The sequence below is a fragment of the Tupaia chinensis genome, unplaced genomic scaffold, assembly GCF_000334495.1.
Source record: "Tupaia chinensis unplaced genomic scaffold, TupChi_1.0 Scaffold145860_1, whole genome shotgun sequence".
NCBI lineage: Eukaryota > Metazoa > Chordata > Mammalia > Scandentia > Tupaiidae > Tupaia > Tupaia belangeri.
Genome location: NW_006205718.1, coordinates 1,602,920 through 1,620,665, shown reverse-complemented (window position 1 = coordinate 1,620,665; position 17,746 = coordinate 1,602,920). Strand labels below are relative to the sequence as shown.

Here is a 17,746-nt window from a genome sequence, read left to right as displayed (position 1 = left end):
GTGGGATCTAGCTTCCTTAACCACTGTGTTATAGGGTCAACTCAATTCTTATTTTATTAAATCTGTGTTCTTAAGTTGCTCTATAGCAAGAGGCTTATTTGGGTAATTTTCTTCAGTTCCTTAGGTTGTTTTCATGCTCTGTCCCATCTTCTTGTTTATTTCCTTTTGTTTTGTTCTCACTCCCAATAACATGCTGGCATCTTTGTCATGCAGTTTATTTTCATCTTGCCTGACTTACTGACTCCAATTAAGGGTAAGTCTGTTATTGTCCCCTTTCCCACCATGTCTGAGCATGTTCATTTTCTCTAATGCATAGTTTGAGTGCTGGGAGTTCTGTGCCTGTCCATTTTTCTTGGCAGGGGTAAGCGTGGAGGAGAGTTGCTCAGAGGGTAGAGATAGAGAGCTGCTGGGAGGGTCGAGAAGGAGAGCTGCCTACAGGCCAACAGTCTTTATTAGGATACCCAGTGTCCTTACCAGCTGCTGGGGATTCAGAGAGAAAACCCATGTTCCTGCTTCTAAGGAATACGTAGTCTGAGGGAAGGAGACCCAAAAAAACAGTTAATTATAATGAGTACCTCATCAAAAGAAGAGAGGACATTTCTAGGTTGCAATGACCAGATTTGCTCAGCTTACTTCAAGTAATGGTCATAGTCATTTAATGTAAGCATACAGTGTGTGGAACCAAGATTAAGGCAGATAAGGCTCAAAGTCCAGGATAGAACCTGCAGGCTACGGTGAGGCACTTGGCTTTTATTCTGTTGATGAGATCCAATTATATCTTAGAAAAGTCATTTCAGCAGAAATGTGAAAGATTAAGTGCAGCTTTAAAGACCTAAATCTCCAGCACATATCTATTGGTCACCTCTGCAAAGAGGTCAAGGAAATGCCTTCTGCTCTGAGAACTGGAGTAGAGAGGTTCCTGAACAGGCTAATGACCCCACCCTTCTTTTCCTCTACCTCACTCCAAACCCAAGGGGGCATATCAAGCTTCTGGGTAGCACAAAGAAGGTTCTACTCTTTCTCCAGTGCTGTGTCCTTATAGACCTCTGGAGGGATGTGTTAGGCCTGCCAAGATGACAGCCAGGGCTGGGGGTGGCACCTCAAGAGAACACATCTCAAAGTTGTTGATTTTCTCAAAGCACAAACAGAGCAGGGACCAATTATTGGGTCCCTCTACGTAGCATGCCTCATTACTGGGCAGAGGCTGGCAGAGCTGTGAAACTGGCTTTGGACCCCTAAGGAGGAGCTGGGAGGGCAGAAAGGAGAGTATCTTTATAGAGATTTTTTTATTGCTAGGCAGGCATGCCCTGGTAAATTCATCTTTTTAGAGAGGTACTCTCTTCCCTTGACTTGACAGCCAGGTGTCTCAGCTAGCTCCAGCATGACACTAGGTCCTTGATACCATGTGCAGAATTTTGTATCGATGTCTGTAAGTAATTTCTCTGGGGAGAAGAACCATGGCTTCTATCATATTGAAAAGAGAGCCATGCCTCCTCAAAATAATTAAGAATGCCTGCCTGTTCAGTTCAAACCCTACACTTCATATGTGGAGAAACTAACCAGAGACCAGGGGGAGAAGAAGTGATTTTCCCAAGGATACAAGATAGTGAGATCCAGATCTAGAAGTCAAATCCCCTGACTTCTTCTGGGATACCTTGCCACCTCATTGATGAGATCACTTTGCTGCCATATGGATGCACAGTATTGTTGTCACTTTACTAACAAACATAGCTATTATTTGCTGAGTGCTAAAAGTGTGTGTGGCATAGTCCTCAGTGCTTTGGTTGAATTAAACCATTGGGACCATAAAGTGGTGTCACAATTTTGCAGAATAGACAGTGGAGGCTCTCTTGGTTGAGGGAAAGACATTAAGTCAATTGGCCAAAGTCACAAGGCCAGTAACTGGAGTAGAGATCTCAGATTCAGCTCTTTGTATTTTTGTGTGTGTCTGTGTGCTGGAGGGTGCATGTGCTGACTAGAGAGATACAGAGACATGCAGAGAGAGGGCGAGGAGAAAGTATCCCCATAGGGCATGGTCATGCCACAATCTCTTCTTCTCCATTTCTTCTTCCTTTTAGGTGTTTGGACATACACACACATGTGTCCAGCATGTTTCTTAAGCTGCCAAGTCCCGGACTTGGGTGTCACAGTTGGCCAAATAGGATCTGACTGCTTCAACGACCAGGCCATGTAGCTGGACAAGTAATTTTTCTTAGATGTCCACTCTTCCTGTCCCTCCCCTCTTTTTGTATTTCTGTCTCAGTCTTACCCATCTCCGTAGGCCTAAATCAAGGCTTGCCTCCTCCCCAAAGCTCTCCTTGATGGGCCCAGTCCTGGCTATTCTTCTCAGATGACCAAGGACATTGAAAGTGCTTTGTAGATAGAAGGCCCGGGTTCCAGTTCTGCCACTACCTTGCTGGTCACCCTGGGACATTTATTCTTACCTCTTGGCTTGTATATGAAATGAAAAGAATGATATCCAAACCCTGGGACTTTAAAGAGGAAATAATGTCCACTGAGTCACTTATTTAACAAGTATTTGATGTCCTACTAAGGGCCAGGAATTGCACTGATTCTGGGGAGACACACCAAGGGGCATATCAAGTAGACATTCTTTTCATATAAAGCAAGAGCTCAGAATAGAGATCTGAGCTAGAAACATATATTTAGAGTCCTCCATCTATAGAAGATTTTAAAGCCACAATTATGGAAGACATCGCCTATGATGGGCTCATGAGAAAAGAGGAGAGACCAGGGTTAAATCCACAAACATTTTCAACATTTAAAAGCCAGAGGAGGAGCCAGCAAAAAAGATGAAGAAGAGGCCATACTGTGAGGAAAAGCCCAAGAGAAAGTAATCCTGAGCGCCAAGAGATGAGACCACTTGAAGGGGGCTTCAGCAATGGGGTGGGATGTTGCTGAGAGGTCAAGGAAGGTGAATGTGCCAACTTACATGGCTTAGTGCTGGACATCCAATAAATATGTAAATATAAATATAGGTGACTAGTAAATGTGAACTCCTTTCCTGGCTACTCCCTCCTTTCTTCGTTTGTTCTATTTCAGAGTATCTGTTGGCCTTTTCCCTCAGATTTTATAAGAACTCAAGAAATAATGAATCAATGAATGAAAGCATGCATGTATTAACTGGATAAATGCAGTAAATAACAAGTGTAGCTGTCATTGGTTAGCCCCCAAAGTGAGGTGGAACTACCCTCATCTCCCCTCCTGCAACCATGGCTTTGATTTTGTCCAAAGGCTGGGCCAGATACAAGTCTCCTGGGAATGCATGGCCTCCATCCCTCTGCAGAGGGACCTTTGGGGAACCACTTTTTATGCTCTTTAGGCATCCTGGCCTGAGCAGTGCTGAAATGGTCCCCCTGGCCGCCTGTGTAGAGAGACGCCTCCCGCAGCAGGTCGCTGGAGTTCCTGTCGCCTTCCCTCCCCAAGTGGTGTCGACTGCACTGTAATCACACAATTATGATGCCATTAAAATGTCACATTTGAAGAAATCCATATAAACAGAGCATTAACAACCGCTTGAAAATTGTAGTCTTTACCACTAATGACCTACTTTCTCTACGCACTTTCCCTCCTGCCACCCCCACTCAGCTGTCTCTTTCCTTAGCCTGGATTTCAGAGGCAGGAGAGAAGGCACAGTCATCATTTCTGCCTGGAAAACCTTAATGTTTAATGTGCTGGGAGAGGTTCTTTGATAGAGCCGGAGACAGCCAGGCAGGGAGATCCCAAGATTGAGCTACCTGATGAGTGAGACAAGAGGATGTCATTCCCAAGCTGATCTAAGCATCTGAATGAAGGCACTTCAGAAGGAACCTGGTTCTTGAGGAACTTGAAGAGAACTGAGCAGATGGTGTTGAAAAACTGAAGGGTCAGGTTCATCTCATTGGTTCTGGGAAGAAGAGTTGAACCTGAGACACAGTTAGTTACTCTCACAGAACAACAAAATGGAAGGAGAGAAATGAGCTGGTCAGAGATCTTTGGATCTTGGCTACTGTGAGTCAAGGATGAGAAGGTAGGTGGATAGAAAGGCAAGAGAGTGACTGGGCTTTTGAAAGTTTTCACTTCATTTTCTGGAATAGTGCTCTTGAAAACTTGTTTAGCTACTGAATTTTCTTTATTTCCAAAATCTAATTTTAATGCTCTAAGGAAACAGATTACTTAAAGGAATCTCTTAGAGAGTACTTTTATAAAGTAAAACATAAACTAAAACAGCTTTGGCGAAGTGATTAATCTCTTCCGAACATATCTGAATTGCAAATCTGGATTCCCATATAGTACCGAATTTGATTAAAGTAAGAGTGTACCTAATTCTGAAAAAGCAAAGAGAAGGCCACTGTGGATGAAAGGAATTTGAGTGAGAGTGTGATGGACATTTTAAGTGTGACTCTGGCCCTTTGCAGCTGTACAGCATTTAGGGTCTACCTGCAGAGGGGATCATGCCACAAGTGCTTGGATGAATGGACAGGAATGGTTGGTGATGAGTCGGTCATCTGGGGAGCAATTATTGGTGCTTCCCAAGGCTCAGGTGAAAAAAATGCTCCTGTGGATGTTGTTTATATAAGCAAGTGTATCATAAATCCCTTTAGATAGTTTATACATGATGCCCTGCAGTGTTATAGAGATAGTGAGTATTTAGGACAGGCTCATAAGGATTTCTCCAAGTTTTCCAGCGCACTGCCATTATTGGTTGTTATATCATCTGCAGTACTAAATTTGTCCTTAGCTGAGGCAGGCATCCCACTGCCATCCAGACTCAGCAGGCATGATGTCATCTAGGTACTCTGGGTCTGTTTTTGACATAAAATAAATAAATAAATAAAAAAGAGTCCCTTCTGTTAAAAGCCAGCCATCAGCCCCCAAGGAATCCCATGAATTAAAGTTATTTCAAAGTCATTTGCTCCAGCTCCACACCTATATATCCAGCGGCTGACCTACTTTTGAGGGAGCCAGAGGGTATGTGTATGTCACCTTATTTACAGAGAGGACAGAAAATGCACTAAGCTCTGGGCCCTTGCAGCACACAATATCTGGGGAGATCTATTCTCCACCTCTAGATGTAGAAGAGAGAACAAATTCTGCTGAGCTGAGAGCTGGAGGCTCCTTGTTAATGTCACCTTTGGGGGATGAATGGCAGGGCTTAGAGGACTCTTGATTCCAAAATTCCCTTCCTTGCTCTATTCCAGTTGAGCCCTTTGGCATGTGGATTAGGGAAGGTGTCTTCAGGATACCTTTCACAGTAAGTGCATAGCCGAGCTCTGGGCAGTGCCTCCTCCCTTCTTCATTTGTCTGTTTCTAGTCTGGTGCTAAGTTCAGACCCCTCACTCCCCCAGTGATCTTCTGCTGTGGTACACACTGATCAAGGATGTGCTTGGAGTCTGCCTGGCTGAATTTTGTCCCAGTACCTCTGCTTACTTGCTGCATGACATTGGCCAAGTCACTTTAGTTGCACAAAAGTTATTTCTTCTTTAGTGAAGTGGGATAAATAATAGCACTTGTCTCTGAGTGCTGAATTGAGTTTGAGTATAAAATGAATGACATTTTAAAGATAGAACCAGACATGCAATAAATGTTACAGAACTATTCGTTGCTGTAATTGTTGTCGTCACTCTGAGTTATTGTGTTGAGCATGAGAATTTCTTACCTTTTCAAGCCAGTCCTTTTGCCTGGCTTCCCACAGATTCACATCTTGATTTCTCCTATGGTCATCTTTGCCTGAAAAGAATCTACAAGGAGATTTGGAAAGGCTGCACACTTTGCTAAACACATTCCTTATGAATATAACTCTTGGACTAAACACTCCAGTTCTTGGAGGTAGCATGCCAGGAGGCATGGAGAGGATCCTTTGGAGAAGGGGCTAGAAGTCTGGCAGATGGCCCTGAAGTTCCTTGGCCAGCTGGGAGCCTTGGAGGTCTCAAGAAAGTTCAGACTTCTGATTTTGCTCAGTTCTCTCACCAGAATCACCCAGCATAGCTTCTGTGCTAGTTCCAGCCTCTACTTAAGCATGCAGAGAAAGGAAGTAGCACAAACCTCAATTTCTAGCTTTCTAAGCTCATAATAACCTTATATATTATGCTTCTTAAAATAGTTTTCTTGTCTTATCATTTGCAAGGCACTGTGCTCAAACTCATATTTGATATGGAGTTTTTGGGTACGAAAAAAAAAAAATCCTACCAAGTCCCAGAGAGTATTAGCATCAAGAATGACTGATCCTCACAGTTGGACAGTAAAATGTAGTATCCAGCTGTCTGTGGATACTGTCAGAGACCCTGTTCCTGCCACAGGGAAGGAAGAATCAGCTAAACATGAATTGACTGACTGAGAATTGCATTTTCTCTCCATTAGCATTCAGCCTCCAAAAGAAGTAATAGTAACCACAGCTATGTTGACAATAACAATACGTGATGTATGCATTATGTTTTGCCAGGCCATTTTTCATGTCTTATCTTATTTCCAAGATCTAATTTGGGCCTGTAAAACTGGGTGGGGTGAAGACTAGTATTGCCTTTTGAGGAGAAGAAAAAACTGACTACAAGAGGTTAAAAGGATGTACTAAGCAGAGCCAAGCTCAGGATGTGACTTTCTGGATTTATAGGGTCATTCTGGGGACTCCCATCTCCTCTTCCTCATACACAAACACTCTTCCAGCACATTTCTATCCAGTTGAAATTAGGTTGAAATGAATAAAGGGCCCTTGAAGGGAAAAAGAAGTCACAAACACATTATTCTTCCTATGATCACTTTTCTGTTAGTTTGATTCTTCCTTTTGCTGTCTTTCTTTACTCTTTTCCTTTTATTCTTTTACTGTCAGTATTCCAAGGGGGTCACAATTTGGCAGTCTGTAGGCCAAATATAGCCTATGAGCATGTTTTGTTTCATGCTCACGGTTTAATGGTTAGTATTAACCATTAATAGTAACTATTATGTATACTAACCATTAAGGTTTCAAACAGTGCGACTGGGTACACTGTGTGGTACATATCGCTCTTACTCACAGTTCTTGGTGACCCTAGGGCTGCTTATTTGTGACTCCTGCTAGGTACCTTGGTTCAGTTGGAACCCTTGAAAAGTGTTCCCGTAGCTATTTCTTGCAGCTGAACAGCTTTTCGATGATGCCTTGTGCTGTTTCTTGCTCCAATATAGCAAGCAGAAAGAGAGGTCTGACTTTTAGAGGGAGAGCTTTCTGTCATTGAGAAATCCAAATCCTGTTTTTAACCCATTTTTGTTTGTTTTCCCCTCACCTAGAAGTAATTTTCAGTGGAATAGCCTTCCTGCTGGAGGCTACTCTGGCCATGTTTTTGGGCCATCCTGGAATTGACCTTCCCTTCTCTTGCACACTTGCCCCTGATTGATGGTTGCAGCATCACTGTTACATACCCATCCTCAATTGACGAGATAACCTTGCGCCCAAGATGACTCAGCTGTATGCACCAAAGACAACAGGTTTCAACATCCAGCCCCACCCAGCTGGAAGCCCCGTTTCTGGAGCCATTTCTGACTCTTCTCCTCCAATGTCCAGTTCTTGTCCTTGGCCTTTCCTGGGTGCTGGTTCCAACTTTCAATGCATGCTCATTTCCAGCATTGGTCTCTTGGTTATAGACAAATTCATCCTTCTATGTCACCATCCAGTCCATCAAATCTTTCTCCTAAACCCCATGTGGACACCTGCCTCCTCGATCTCCTGTTCTCTGGGTGCCAGATTTGGAAGAGTCCAAGGCTTCTCCGTTCTAATCATTAGCTTACTGCACCTGTCTCTGAATACAAAAAGAAGCAGATTCAGAAATCAGTGTCCTGGGTAGGACCAGCCCTTCAGTCTTTATTCCACCAGCAATTGGAACACGTTCTTCAATCAAGTGACAAGTGATTCAAGATACCTATCTACATTTGGGTTTAGTCTTTGGTGGTGTAATATATAGGGTGCTGATAGGCAGGAAGCAGAAGCATGAGCATTAGAGCTCACGCTTCCTGGCATGTGCCTGTGAACCAGGTCCTCACCCCCAGTTGTGCTGACTTAGACTTCTCTGGCACCTCCTTCTCATGCTAATTTGGAAGCAAATTAATATCCATATAATGTCTGGATCCTGTGAGGTTTTTTTTTTTCTATTCTAAAAACAAAAACTGGGCTTCTGTCCATTCCTGATTGATGGTTGCAGCATCACTGTTACATACCCATCCTCAATTGACGAGATAACCTTGCGCCCAAGATGACTCAGCTGTATGCACCAAAGACAACAGGTTTCAACATCCAGCCCCACCCAGCTGGAAGCCCCGTTTCTGGAGCCATTTCTGACTCTTCTCCTCCAATGTCCAGTTCTTGTCCTTGGCCTTTCCTGGGTGCTGGTTCCAACTTTCAATGCATGCTCATTTCCAGCATTGGTCTCTTGGTTATAGACAAATTCATCCTTCTATGTCACCATCCAGTCCATCAAATCTTTCTCCTAAACCCCATGTGGACACCTGCCTCCTCGATCTCCTGTTCTCTGGGTGCCAGATTTGGAAGAGTCCAAGGCTTCTCCGTTCTAATCATTAGCTTACTGCACCTGTCTCTGAATACAAAAAGAAGCAGATTCAGAAATCAGTGTCCTGGGTAGGACCAGCCCTTCAGTCTTTATTCCACCAGCAATTGGAACACGTTCTTCAATCAAGTGACAAGTGATTCAAGATACCTATCTACATTTGGGTTTAGTCTTTGGTGGTGTAATATATAGGGTGCTGATAGGCAGGAAGCAGAAGCATGAGCATTAGAGCTCACGCTTCCTGGCATGTGCCTGTGAACCAGGTCCTCACCCCCAGTTGTGCTGACTTAGACTTCTCTGGCACCTCCTTCTCATGCTAATTTGGAAGCACATTAATATCCATATAATGTCTGGATCCTGTGAGGTTTTTTTTTTCTATTCTAAAAACAAAAACTGGGCTTCTGTCCATTCTGTTAATCATATTATATTTCACAGTTGGAATTTTCAGGCAATTATAATAATTATTGGAACTTTTCTTCTTCCAGAAAGCTGGAAGCATCCCTAAAGTTGTCTGCATATGGTGTACGATTGTGATATTGAGCTGAGTGCAGAAATGCAGCCAGAGGTGGGGAGGAGTGAGCTAGGCAGTGGTTACTTTTGTTGTCCTCGACCAAATGGGACTGCAATTAAATGGAGAAAAAAAGCTAGCACTAGCGAGGGGGCTAGGCTTGGTGTCCCCATTGGGAGACCTTCCAGGGACTCTGAAATGCCACAGTGGTACAACTCTTGGCAGACTCATTTTCTAGGCACTTGGATGTTGAGGAAAAAGGGTGGAGAGAACAGTGGGGAAAAGAGGCAAGAGGAGGTAGAATAGAAAATAGAAAAGTAAACTCATCCCTGTTGAATTATACGCCAGCTCATTTGGTGTGAGAAATAGCCCTTTCCTTCTCTATTATATGTCCATTCTATCTATCAAACTCTTTAAGGAGTGTCTTTCGTATAATTAATACTAACCATTAAACTACAACATTGAAGAAGCAATTGCCTAATTCTGAGAAAAATTTAAATTTATTACCAGCACCCGAGATAAAATGAATACTAAAGAGAAGGAGAGAAAACCCTGCAGAAGATAAATAGAAAGCCAAGTGGGATATTGACTTGATCCTTCTCCAGTGCAGGGTAATTTGGCTTCTAAAGTGAGTTAAATCATAATAAATTAAATTTAGATTTCTGCACATCAGTTAAATAACTCCCAAGATAGAATTCCAGTGAGAGGAAGAGGTGATAATACATGGAGGAAGTATTAAAATGAAGATCTTATCTAATAATCCAAAATTGATGTGTGATCCCTAGGTGAGGGAAAAGGATTTTCCAGCTCTTTCTGTTGTCATGAGCTCGAGAGAGCAAAGAGCTAGTTGCCCCTCCTTATTTATTTGTGTTTGTTCTTCATGTTGGGATGAAGTCTGTTACCCAGTCATTCCTTTCTCAGGCCATTCACTGAAGGTAGGACTTAAGTTAGCAATGTTAGAGTCATGAGAGAGTATCATACTGCTTCCCTTCTTGGTTGGCCTTGGAAAATTAAGGTCAGTTCCAAGCTGGCTGGGCAACAGAAGAGTACAGGGTGAGCAGATAATGTATTTTTGTGGCTAGGTGGAAGGGCAAAAAAGTAGCCTTGTGGATGAATGGAACATCTGGTGATTTGGAGGAAACACAGGTTTGAAGTCAAAATCCTGGGATCGAGGACTCAGTAGAAAACTTCCTAGGTGATTCCCCACCCTGTTTTCTCATCTGTGAAATAGGAATAATATAGCTGACTTGCCTACTTCCTAAGGGCAATAAAAATGAGAAAATGCTTTGTAGATCATAAATGTTGTATTTGGCCTGCTTGGTGCTGACTTTCAATCATCATACTTATCATTTCTAAAACTTCTGTTTAGGTTTTTTTTTTTTTTTTCAGTTCTACCTGACCATTATTTTTGTTAGCCTTTTGTTCTTTGCTAATTTAAAATTAATATTTTAAATATTTTACCTACAGTCATGTTTTAATCTGTATCTGAAAATTCCTATATCTAAAGTCCACTAAACCTGTTGTTTATAGTTTCTTCTGATTGTTACTTATAGTGACTTGTTTCCTGCTGTGTCTGGTAATTTTTTATTGTGATTTCATCTTTTGGTGAGTTTTGTGGAAATCCTGAGGGCCCAAATTAGAGATGCTTTTCTCCAGGTAGGATTTACGTTTAAGCTGATCTGGGCTGTTTTATCCCCTTCTTGGGCTTAATTATGGAATACTCTGGTTTTGCTTTTCTACCTTTTGGGAACCAAGGTTTAATTTCTCAATGACCTTTGCCCTCAAGGAAGCCTGACGTTTTATCTTTGCTTACCATTTAGCTACACCAGCTCTAGCTTCTACACCCTGTATTTTTTCCTGGCCTCACCCTCTTTTCATGTTGAAGATTTTCCTTCTGGAAAGCCGAGCAGTGAACCAAAAACCATGCTTGTTATAATTTATGCTCTAGTTATAGTTTAGCATGAAGACTAACTATAACTAGTTATAGTTTTGCATGGGAATATCTGGTCTGCGGCAGTGTTGCAAGCAGGAGCCTCCAGCGCTGCAAGCAGGAACCTTCAGCAGATGGGAGACAGAGTTGGTGGAAGCCAGAGACAGTGGTTCTGGAAACAGCCTGGAGGCATGTGGATGAGTGTTCTAGTGCCTCACTGCTGCTTAGAAACTGAGTTTATTGAAAAGAGGGGAGACAGATGCTTGCTTGAATTTGGGCAAATCATTTATTTTCTCAGTGCCTTGGTTTCTTTGAAAATTGTGAGTACAATTTTCTATTGTATAATAGGTTTATGAGGATTAGAAATAATCTGAGGCACGCTTTACTCATTACTTCTCTCTGAGGTATATAGACACAACATTTTTATAGCACTTCATTTTTCTTTTCTTCTTTTTCTTCTTTTTCTTCTTCTTCTTCCTCTTCCTCTTCTCTCTCTCTTTTTTTCTTTTTTCCATAGACTGTGTGCTTTCTCTAGAGAGGAGAAAGACACAGAGAGGAAAAGTGAGACATCACCACCTAGGGAGATGACCACACCACAATCCCTTTCCTCCATTCTCCTCTTGGTATTTTGGGCATGCACGTATATGCAACCAGTGTGTGTTTTCTAGGAAACATTAAAACAAAAGTTATCCCACATAGTGGGCTGTGTCTCCCCCTCATACCTCATGTATAGAAGCATTGCCACAGGGTTTGACTTACTTGCTAAACCCATCTAATTTCAGCTGGTGAACAAGTTGGCTCTTTGGTCCTGTTTTACACTCTTCTGTATTTGTTGTTCTGAGTTGCAAGTCTCATATGATGATACCAGGGGTTGGAAGACCTGGAAACACAATAACTGTCACAAAATAATTGAAAGGTATAAAAGAAAGACGAGATGAGTATCAACTGGCCATAAGGGTAAAGTCATGTCTGAAAGGGAAATATTATTACCAGGAGAGAGAGTCTTGTTAAATACAAGAAGAAAGCATCTAGAAGTTGCACTCCTCTGAAAGCTGGAGTAGGCTTACTTGGGACATCTATATCACTAGCTGGAATTATAGGAATGCCCACTGGGCAGTGGAATGTTGCACTGGAGTTTCCAACAGAGGGTGGATAGATAAACTATATTATCGTTAAATGAGAAGTCCCAATACTTTCTTCAATTCTCACATTCTCCTGTGTTAGCCTAGCATATTCTGTTAGCCTAGCAGGAATCTGTCTGCAGGATATTGCCTTTTCTTGCCCTGACCGTTAGGAACAAAGCCCACTGCTGGGAAAAGGATTTTTCAAGAGTGAGAGTGAAGCATTGATGGATGATGGTGAAAGGGGAGCAGGTGTCCATTAAAAATGGAACGTACCCCAAAGAAGAGTTGATGGGAAAAAAATTATGGGAAATGTGTACATAGTCTAAAAATGCCTCAAGAACATGACAGTAAGGCTGTGAAAAGGCAGTACCATCCACTGATGAGGCCTAGGCTGCCTGGGTTCAAATCCTGGCTCCAGCACTTACCAGATGCGTGACAGTGGGCATGGTACTCAATCTTACCATGCCTGTTCCCCCAATTATAGAATGGCAATTCTATAATTTTTGGGGGAGAGTTTTTTGTTATGAGGCATGTGTGCTTGCCATAAAGACAGAGAGAGAGAGAGAGAGAAAGCGAGAAATCACCCTGCCAGGGGGGATGGCCATGCTGCAATCCCTTCTCCTCCATTCTCCTCTTGGGATCTTGGGCATGCATGCACATGCGCCTGGCGTGAGTTTAAGCCACCGGATCTGGGACTTGAACTGTGGTCAACTACATGGGAGTCCAGTGACATAGCCATTACAACAACTGCTAGTCCCAATAATTTTGAAGATTAAATGTAAATTTTTGTATAACATGTATGTACCCTCCAATGTGTTAGCAGTATTATTAGAGGCAGCTCTGAGAACTTCCATTAAAGATCAGAGACAGTTCAGGATAAGAAAGAATCTAAAAAAAGAAAGGAAAAAAAAAAAACTGAAGCTCAATAGTACATCTGTTAAGTTGTTTAATTTCTTTCCTCTCATCATGCTTCTGTGAGACTCTTGACTTCTCTTTTCTCCATCCTTTTTCTGGGCCTGTTTTCTCTCATTCTCACTTTAAGACTATTATTTGGCTCTGAAATTGCTGTGTATCCTTCCCTTATGTTAGGTTTCAAAACTGAGTCTATTTTCCACTCATGTTTTCATGCTGTGATCCACTCCCAGCTTCAGCCAACCCGGATCACAGAGCTTCTGTGAGACTCTTGACTTCTCTTTTCTCCATCCTTTTTCTGGGCCTGTTTTCTCTCATTCTCACTTTAAGACTATTATTTGGCTCTGAAATTGCTGTGTATCCTTCCCTTATGTTAGGTTTCAAAACTGAGTCTATTTTCCACTCATGTTTTCATGCTGTGATCCACTCCCAGCCTCAGCCAACCCGGATCACAGGAACATGCAAGTAAGCCTGGTATATATAGGGAGTCACCAGGATCTGAACCAGGGACCTACACGTGTATGTCCAGTTGTGTTACTACATGCTACTGACTGGCCTTCCAGATTTTTAAAGGCTGGAAAATTGCCTCACTTATATGTGGAATCTAAAAAATATGAACCCAAAGAAGTAGAGCATGAAATGGATGTTCCCTGTTTGTTCACATAAGCCAGAAAGTAGGGAATTCATAACATGGGAACAAGCTTCTACAATGGCTCCATGCAGAGTCAGGAAGGAGGCCTGTGTCCTATTATTGGGTGGCCAGGATAGGCCTTGAAGACAACCTCACATTCGGCCTCCCATGTGGGGACTCATGGATTGAAGAGCTTGGACATCAACTTCCACCATGACTAGAAGTACAAAGCAAAGTCAGCATTCCTTCAGAAACCCCTTGAAGCTACTGCCAGCTCTATTCTTAGAACAGGCAGGGAAGAGCATTGGCATTCCTATGGGCATGCCCCTTTTTGCCCCTGACATGGTGTCCTAGGGTCCTCAAGAAAGAATCTTTCTCTGCTCATTAGCTCATAGCAAAGGAGACATTCTTATTTCTTCCTGTCCCTTGGAAGGCTCTTTAGAAGGATTAATCAGTGGTTCTATCATTTACTAGTTGGTGGAAGTAACCTAACCTCTTGGAGAAGCTACCTAACCTCTCTAAGATGATCCCTTCAGCATGAACAGTGGTTATATGAAGATTCTGTGACATTATATATGCAAACTGCTTTGTAAAATATAAAATGCTATTCCAGTGTTAGTGTTATTATTTTAAACACATCTTCACTGTTATTTAACACATTTAGATATCATTTTAGAAAAACCAGTCTTGCCAGTACAGGCTGTTTCCCTCAGTGGGTTTCAGTGCAGCAAACTGAGTGATCTCTGTACCCATGACAATCTAACGTAATGGTCCCCTCCAAGGACACTCTTGACTGACAGTTCACATGCTTTCTCTTGCCAGCCTGGCTGTTTCTCTGGTTTTCTGGAGGCCAGAGTCCTGGATGAGTTCTCATAGCACCATCTCCAACATGGTAATTTCTGTCAGGGAAGCTAGGGGTACTCAGTAATCAGACTGACCAAATCACCAGCCTGGCCTCCTCTTGTCTCTGTGCCGCTGTTTGTTGTGAATAAAAGTAGGGGGTTGGAATGAGGCCAAGAGATTGGTTACAATCCCTTTTCTCATCCTCCTGAGTCAGACATATGTGCCTGCCCCTTTCCCTGCTTCTACAGTGGATGAATGGAATAGTTCCCTTGGCACCCAGCAAGGCCCCGGTTCAGGTGTTTCTTCCCATCAGGCTAGATTACTGATGTTACTTCCTATCCAGTCTTGTAGTAGTTCTTTTCTCTCCACTACCTCCTATATGTGTCACCAAAGATGCTTTATTCATGACCTGCTTCATATAAAGCCAGCTGCGTTCTCAAGTTTTCTTGAACTCATGTACTCTTTGGAATCTTCATTTTTCCCTTTCCATTTCTGGGTTAGCTTGTGTAGATTCTTCTAGGACTTCCAGTCTGTGATGGTTCATTTTATATGTCAACTTGGCAAGGCCACAGGGTGCCCAGATATTTGGTCAAATATTATCCTAGGTGTGTCTGTGAAAGCATTTATGGGTGAGATGAATATTTTTTTAAAAATTGCCACTCACTGGGGAGAGACAGAGAAAGAGAGAGAATGAGAAAGCATCCCTCACCACCATGGGGAAATGGTCACACCATAATCCCTTCTCCTCTATCTCTCCTTCCTTTCAGGATTTTGGGTACCTGGCATGTCTCAAGTCACTGGGCCTAGGACTTGAACCATGTAGTTGGACATGTGGGATACAGCTACCTTAACTATTAAGTCGCAGGCTGAGCCAAGATTAACATTTGAATTGGTAGTCTGAGTAAAGCAAATTCTCTCTTCAGTGTGTGTGGGCCCCATGGAATCTGTTGAAAGTCTCCATAGAACAAAAATGTTAAGAAGGAACTCCTGCCTGGTTGTCTTTGAGCTAGGATGTTGGCTGTTTTCCTGCCTTTGGACTGAAACTGAAACATCAGGTCTTTCTGGGTTTCCAGCATAACTACACAGATTTGGGGATTTGTCAGCCTCCATGATCACCTATGTGACTCCTTAAAATAAAGTTCTTTGTATATAAATGTTTATCTACTTTTATGTATGTACAAACACACATTCTCTCTCTTTCTCTCTCTCTCTCTCTCTCTCTTTCTCTCTCACTCAGCTCTCTTTCTCTAGAGAATCATGACTAGTATACTGCCTTTTATCTGACTTTTTGCTATATACTTATTTCCCTTTCCTATCTTCCCTTAAGCAAAGTAAAATCACTACTCATCCTGCAAGATCTAACTCATTTAGTACATCGTCTAAGGAGCTATCTTCCTTTCCGTCAGTGTTCTGTGCTTGCACAGCATTGTCATTGAGCTTGTGTAATTGAACTCACCTTCATGGTGTGTTGCAGGTGTCCCAATGCATGTCTCTCTGCAACAATACAACCCCTTCGAGGGCAGGAGTCTTCCATCTCCACATTCTTACTTCCTAGCTTGGAGCACTATAAGGGCTCACAATTCATTTAGAGAATTGCAATGAATTAAATTGAAAACAAGCCAATAGGAAATGGTTCCATAGCCCTTCCCATGAGAATGGAATATCAAGGTCACCCTGGGGTGATGTTCCAACCAGAGGTGACAGCTGTCAGCTCATGACATTACACAGCACAGGCTGGAGGTTTCACACCCCCGCCCAAATTCCCCTTAACAGATTCTGTAGCAGCAGTATCACAGAACATTAATAAAATCAATTATTGGATAAAAATCGCTGGTTTCCAAAGCTCCATTTTGTGCTATTAGCTGGAGAATGCTGTTTCAAAGAAAGATAACAAAGAGAGAGGGAGATCAATTACTGGATAAGATCTCCATGGTGTCTGAGATGAATGTGCAGATTGGCAAGTGGCCCCTTACCTGCCATGTGGGCTGCAAGCCAAGTGCCTAGTCGCTGTCTGCTGAGCTGCCCTAGCTTTCCTGGTCAGGTTTCTCAAGTGTAGAAAATGCCTTCTGCTCTGTGTTGGGAATGGTTGGGGGAGGGTAGCCCAGGACTGAAACTCTTGCATGATACCTGGGGTCATATCATATGAACGAGCATCTTATCCTCAGTGATGGTGTCAGACCCTGACAGCAGCCCTCATGTTACAAATCAGAACTCAACCACCTGGTTCCTCCTAGAGATATAGTGTCTTATGGTTTGAGTGAACCCAAAAAGTCTGAGCTTGTCTGTACACCGATTGGATCTTCTCTTGGGATGAATGTGCCAACACCCACTGGGAAGTGGCCACCAAAGCCCAGTTCTCCTGTTGAGTGTGTGATGGCCTCTGTTGGCTGTGGAGCTGGTCTGGGCAGGATAGACCAGGAAGCCTGTGCTTGGCTGGCAGATATCCCCAGCCTCTCCTATTGGAGGAACGCAGTAGGTCAGTCTAGGTTGTCAGCTCTGCCACTTTCCACCTATGCAGACTCAGACATACCAGTAAACTTTTTGGAGCTTCACCTTCCCCCTTAGCTCAGAGGGTTGTGGTGAGAAGGAAATATCATGCCTTCTACTTCTACATTTTTTTTGTGGGGGAGAGATTTTTGCTATAGGGTGCATGCCCTCTCAAGAAAGACAGAGACAGAAAGACAGAAAGCAAGAAATCACTCCCTAGGGGGTATGGCCACCTCATAACCCATTCTCCTCCATTCTCCTCTCGGGATCTTGGGCATGCATGCACATACGCCCAGTGTGAGTTTAAGCCACCGGGTCTGGGATTCAAACTGTGGTCGACTACATGGGAGTCCAGTGACACAGCCATTACTGGTCGCTGCCTTCTACCTTTTAAAGGGTTGTATACACATACAGTGAACTCACTTCTCCATTGATGCTCTTTGAAGCTAATGGCAGATGCCTAGGTTGGAGGAAAAAGGGAACTGGCAGGTGTCTGTGTGTAGCACACTATTATAGATGGATCATCTACTTCTGTTGCTGCCTTTCCTATGATAGCAGGGGAGCATTGTGTACCTACTGTATATCAGCACTTGTAGGCCAAGTGTTTTCAAGTTGCCCTGGTAAGATGGCCTCTGGGGTTGGGTTACTGGAATTCACACTCCATCCTTACCACTTCCTAATTATGGAATTATAAGCAGGGCACTCTCCAAATGAAGCTGTTTTCTTATCTGTGTAATGGGAATATGAGCAATATCCATCTCAAAGAATTGCTTTGAGAAT

The 17,746-nt window shown here is 42.9% G+C and overlaps 1 protein-coding gene and 1 long non-coding RNA gene across 2 annotated transcripts in view; one reads left to right on the top strand and one right to left on the bottom strand.

Annotated features, from left to right (window-relative positions):
- Nucleotides 1-17,746, top strand: part of GALNT14 (polypeptide N-acetylgalactosaminyltransferase 14) — a 245,509-nt gene that overhangs the window by 137,810 nt on the left and 89,953 nt on the right. The gene's annotated exons all lie outside the window — the stretch shown is intronic.
- LOC114006160 (uncharacterized) lies at nt 11,466-16,044 on the bottom strand. The gene is made up of 3 exons (XR_003547913.1): nt 15,936-16,044; nt 11,729-11,849; nt 11,466-11,500 (listed from the first exon to the last, which is right to left on the bottom strand). It is a non-coding gene; the product is annotated as an uncharacterized LOC114006160 (long non-coding RNA).